Here is a 6,389-nt window from a genome sequence, read left to right as displayed (position 1 = left end):
ACATGGGTTTAAAAAAAATCTAAATGGGTTTTAAAAAAATAATGCATGAAGTTGAGAAGAAAAAGCAGTGCAAGAAAGAGCTGGAGTAAAAGGAAGTAGGTGTGGTTTTCGTGAAACACTATATTCATGCATGAAATTTTCAAACAATGTGTATTAGAAAGGTAGTATATTTCTGTTACCCTTAAAATTCTGGGCTCTGTGACTACTTGAACAATGGAATATATCAATAGGGATGTTTTCTAAGCCAGAAAACAACAACTTGGTAGTTTTTATTTCTTGTCTTGCTCATGAATCACATCCACCATGTTGTGAGGAATCGCAATCAGCTCCTAGAAATGCCCATATTGATAGAAAGAAGGACTGTGACTCACAGCCTCAGGGAAGCCAATGCTGAAAATCAGCACCTGTCAGTCATAGAGTAATTTGACTGTTAATACTCTGGATTCAATAGATGCCTTGTGAAACAATATTAAGCTATGCTCCCCAATTCCAATTTTGCAAAATTATTGATACTTGAATAAAATAATTTATTTATTTATTTAATAATCACATGATTAGAAGAATCATTTCATTACAACAGCATTGACATATTCAATAACAACTTCCAGAGCAAAGATGCATTTCTTTCAAAATTGGCTATAAATTTTTAGGTTCACAGTTGAATAAATACAGTTAAACAATATTATACTCAGTATAAACCCTTAAATATACTGTTTCATACAGAAAAACTCATTTTTAAGGTAACTAACAGATGTTTGCACATGTGTCTCTACTCTCTATATATCTGATTATTGCTAGTCACAGTCGGTTACTTTCTGAGATCCTTGGCACCTGAGCATGGATATAAAGTCGTCAGGTAGATTTCAATGGTAATGTTTTTCACCTCTACTAACATGAAGCAAATTTTTATGCTTTTTCCTCAAATATAACTCATTTTTTATTTATTGATTTTTCTATGTGTATTTCACACAGAAAATACCCAACAATCTTATTCATCTATACACCCACATCCCAAATGGCACCCTTCCATAGCACCGCCCCCCCCAACTGGAGCCCATATGCTCTACAATTCCTGTTACTGTTCACTGTGTTGCTGGTGCCCCCAGCCATTCCCCAGTGTTTGTCCATCTGCTGAATCGAGTCAGTCTATCTAGAGTTCCTTGTTTTAGGAAGATCAGCTCTTCCTCATCTAGCAGCAATCAGTTGCCAATATTCCTTTAGATAAGATTGGGGTCTGCTGTTCATTTTCCCAGTTCTATGCTGGTTTACTGTCTGAGAGTCTCTTGAGCAACCCTGGCTACTCTTAAGGTCATTTGAGGATCTGTTCCTCAGGGGTCACATGTGCTTGGGAAGAGCCCCTAGCTCCTTTCTTTTACCAGTTCCACCTATGTGAAGACAAGTCAAAGGTCCTGCTCAACCATGGCTGGCTTCACTTGGAAGCATGGAGGAAATGTTTCCTCTGTGTTGACCTGCCTCTTTGTAGACTGGATACTGGTTCAAGTCCATCTGGTGGTGTCTCCATGGCCTACTTGATCAAGAGAACAGATGACTCACCACAGTTACAGGATATTTTGAGAGACGCTCATAGTCCCCTGGAACTTAGTCGACCTTGGAGGGCAAGAAGCAAAAATTGTCTTTTAAATCCCTCTGACCAGATTAGCATAGGCCTCAAAGTATGGCTGTTAGACATCCAAAAAGGTCAGTTCCACTGTTCTGGTACTTTTAATTACCATGTGCTATGTAGATAAATCTTAGGCAAAGACCAAAGGTTTTCAGATAAACCTTGCCTAGACACACATTATGTTCCTTGAGCTAGCTGTATGCATAAATTGTCAGTAGGTTGTTGAATTAATACGGTTCCCTCTATTTTTTTTAACTAGCTAGGCATTATTTATGTCCTGCATTATCTAACCCTTCCACCATGGTTTCCCCATTTAAAGTGCCCCATTTTTCCCATTTCTCCTTTAATACCCTTCTCCTATGGTCCCACCTCTCTTGAGCTCCTTCTTTCCCTTTATCACCAAGGTTCCTTATAAAACCCTCCCTCCCCCCACCCTTAAAATAACCCCATTTTTCTCCATATCTCCCTTATTAATGCCTGGTTCCTACTGTTCTTCTCTTTCAGATTCTTTCTTTTCCTTTACCTCCCTGGTTCCTTTTCATTATCCTGGTTCCTGTAGTTATGTCTGGATACATACTCACTTATAAGGATTTGGTGCTAGGATCTACATATGAGGGAGAACATACATCAGGTTTTTTTTTTTCTCTCTAAGTCTGTGTCACTTCACTTACTATAACAGTTTCTATTTCCATCCATTTACCTGCAAATTTCATGATTTCATCTTTCTTTACAGCTGAGCAAAACTCTGTTACATAAATGATCCACATTTTCATTGTCCACTCATCAGTTGAGGGACACTTAGTTTCCTTCCATCTCTTAGCTATTGTGAAAAGAGAAGAAACAAACATGGATGTACAAGTTTTTCTGAAATAGGGTGAGTTCTTTGGGTATATGCCAAGGAGCTCTATAACTGGGTCAAATGGTAGGTTCATTTTTAGTTTTTTAAGAGTTCTCCACACTGATCTCCATAGGTGTTGAAAAAATTTGCAATCTCAGCAGCAGTGAATGAGCATTCCCCTTTCTTTCCCCAGATCCTCTCAAACATTTGGTATCACTTGATCTCTTGATCTTAGCCAGTTTGACAGGGGTAAGCTGAAATCTTAAAGTAGTTTTAATTTGCATTTCCCTAATTACTAGTGATGTTGAACATCTTCTAAGATGCTTCTTAGTCATCTTTATTTCTTCTTTTGAGAACTCTCTGTTCAGCTCCTTAGCCCATATTTTAATTGGGTTACTTCCTTTCTTAATTCTTTGGTTTTTGAGTTCATTATATATTCTGGATGTTAAACCTCTATCAGATGTATTGCTGGTGAAGATTTTCTCCCATTCTGTGAATTTTCTTTTCACTTCCTTGGATGCTTCTTTTAATGTACAGAAGCTTTTTAGTTTACTGAGGTCCCATTTGTTGATTCTTGACCTTGGTTCCTGAGCAATTGATGTCTGGTTTAGTAAATCCTTTCCTACACCTATATGTTACAGGTTATCGCCGAAGTTTTCTAAGAGTTTCAGAGTTTCAGGCTTCACACTGAGGTCTTTGATCCATTTGTAATTGACTTTTGTGCAAGATGAAAGATAAGGGGTTTAATTTCATTCTTCCACTATTGGAGATGCAGTTTTGCCAGCATCATTTGCTGAAGATGCTGTCTTTCCTCCAGTGAATGTTCTTGACCCCTTTGTCAAACATCAGGTAGCTGAAATTGCATGTACTCATATTCAGGTCTTCAATTTTGTTCCATTGATCTATGGGTTAATTTTTGTGCCAGTAGCATGTTGTTTTTATGACTATAGCTCTGTAATACAGTTCAAAATCTGGTATAGCAACCCACTTAGAATTGCTCTTAGTCCTCAGGGTTGCTTTGGCTATTCGAGGTCTTTTGTGCTTCCATATGAATCTTAGGATGGTTTTTTCAAATTCTGTGAAGAATGTCATGGAGATTTTGATTGGCATTGCATTGAATCTACAAATGGCTTTTATAGGATGGTCATTTTCACATTATTAATTCGAACATATCCATGAGCATGGGAGGTCCTTCAATCTTCTGATGTCTTCCTCAATCTCCTTCTTTAAAGATTTTAAATTTTCATTGTAGAGGTCTTCAATGTCTTTGGTTAGGTTTATTCCAAGATATATATTTTTTGCAACTATTGTGAAAGGGAGTGTTTCCATGTACTCTTTCTCTGATTCCTTGTTAATGATATATAGAAAGGCTACAGACTTTTGTAACCCGCCAATTTACTGAAAGTGTTAATCATTTCTAGGAGTTTTCTGGTGGAATTTTTAGTGTCTCTTAGATATTATATCATATCATCTGTAAAAAGGGATAATTTGATCTCATCTTTTCCAATTATTACTCCTTTAATTTCCTTCTCTTGTCTTATTGCTCTTGCAAGAGTTTCAAGCACTGTGTTGAAGAGAAGTGGAGATAGTAGACATCTTTGTCTGGTTCCTGATTTCAATGGGTATGCTTCTAGTTTTTCTCCATTTAGAATGATGTTGGCTGTGGGTTTGTTGTATATGGCTCTAATTATGTTGAGGAATGTTCCCTCTATTCCAATTCCCTCTAGGACTTTGAACATAAATGCATGTTGAACTTGTCAAGGGCCTTCTCTGCATCTATTGAGATTACCATGTGGTTCTTTTCTTTGAGTCCATTTATATGATTTTTGATGTTTATTGACTTACTTATATTGAACCATCCCTGCATCTCTGGGATAAAGCCAACTTCGTCATGGTGGATGATCTCTTTGATGTGTGTCTGTATGCTGTTTGCAAGTATTTTGTTGACAATTTTTGCATCTATGTTCATTAAGGCTATGGGTCTATAGTTTTCTTTTTTGGTTGTATCTTTACCTGGCTTTAGTATTAGAGTAATGCTGGCTTCAAAGAAGGAATTTGGAAGTTCTTCCTTGATTCTATCTTTTTGAATCAATTAAATAGTATTGGATGTAGATCTTTACATGTCTGGTAGAATTCTGCTATAAATCTATCTGGTCCTGGGCTTTTTTTAGTTGGGAGGTTTTTTATTATTGTTCCATTTTCCTTATGTGTTATGGGCCTGTTTAAGCTGTTGATCTCTTTTTGGTTCAGTTTTAGTGGTTCCCATGCTTTTAAATATGCATCCACTTAGGTTTTCAAATTTAGTAGCATATAAGTTATTAAAGTATTCCCTTTTAATGTTCTGGATCTTTTTGGTGTCTGTTGTGATGCTTGCCCTTTCATCTTTGATTTTGTTGATTTGAAGGTGCTCTTCATTTATTTTGGTTAACTGGGCTGGGGTCTGTCTTGTTTATCTTTTCAAAGAATCAGATCTTGGATTCATTGATTCTTTGTATTGCTTTCTTTGCTTCTATTTCATTAATTTCTGCTCTGATTTTTTGTTTTTTCTTCTTGTCTGCTGGATTTGGGTTTCATTTGTTGTTGCTTTTAAAGTATCTGGAGTTGCAATGTTAAGTCATTTATTTGTGGTCTTTCTGATTTTTTAATGAAGGCACTTAGAGCTATAAACTTCCCTCTAAGGACTGCTTCCAACATCCCAGAGGTTTTGTTGTGTTGTATTGACCTTTTCATTTAGTTCCAGGAATAATTTTATTTCTTTTTAAATTTCTCCTTTGACCCATTCATCATTCAGGAGTGTGTTGTTTAATCTCCATGTGTTAATGTAGTTACTAGGGTTTCTTCCGGTGTTGGTTTTAAACTTTATTGCATTGTGGTCTGATAGAATGCATGCAAGACTGAATTATTTCAGTCTTTTTGTATTTGTTGAGGTTTGTTTTGTGCCCCAGTATATGGTCAATTTTGGAGAATGTTTCATGGGGTGCTGAATAGAAAGTATATTCTTTGGTGCTTGGGTGGAACATTCAGTAGATGTTTGTTAGGTCCATTTGATATATGGTACTGTTTAATTCAAATGATTCTCTGTTAATTCTCTGTCCTGTTGACCTATCTAATGGAGTTGGAATTAATCTGGGTCTTAAAGTCCTGTAGTACTGTTTTTATGAAGTTGGGTGCACCAGAGTTTGATGAATATATGTTCATGATTGTAATATCTTCTTGGTCAATTGTTCCTTTGATCAGAATGAAGTGGCTCATTTTCTCTCTTCTGATTAGTTTTACTTTGAAGTATATTTTGTCAGATATTAGAATTGCAATGCCTACTTTTTTTCTTAGTACCATTCATTTGGTATATTGTTTTTCCATCCTTTCACCTTAATCTAGTCCCTGACCTTGAAATTAAGGTGAGTTTCTTGCAGACAACCAAAAGATGGGTTTTGTTTCTTAATCCATTCAACTTGTCAATATCTTTTGACCAGGGAGTTCAGTCCATTGATATTTAAAGTTATTAATGAAAGATGTGCATTGATTCCTGTCATTTTTATTTCTGTTCACATTCTTGGTGTAGCTGTGCATTTCCATAAGTACACCTTGATTAAGTTTCTTTCTGTAACCCTTTTGGGTATAGTCACCCCTTTCTTCAGCTCTTTGTATTGCTTCAAGAACTCTCTTAAGGGCTGGTTTTGTGGACATGAATTCTTCCATCCCGTTTATGTCACGGAAGATTTTTCTTCCCCCTTCAACTATAATAGGCATTTTGGCTGAGTAAAGTAATCTGGGTTGGCATCTGTGGTCATTTAGAACTGGGAATACTTTGGACCAGGCTCTTCTGGCTTTCATAGTTTGCACTGAAAAGTCACCTGTAATTCTCATAGGTTTTCCTTTATATGTGACTTGCTGTTTTTCTTTTGTAATTTTCATTATTCTCTCTTTGTT

This window comes from Nannospalax galili, unplaced genomic scaffold (genome assembly GCF_000622305.1).
Source record: "Nannospalax galili isolate Female #2095 unplaced genomic scaffold, S.galili_v1.0 scaffold355, whole genome shotgun sequence".
Taxonomy (NCBI): domain Eukaryota; kingdom Metazoa; phylum Chordata; class Mammalia; order Rodentia; family Spalacidae; genus Nannospalax; species Nannospalax galili.
This window is presented reverse-complemented; position numbering follows the sequence as displayed.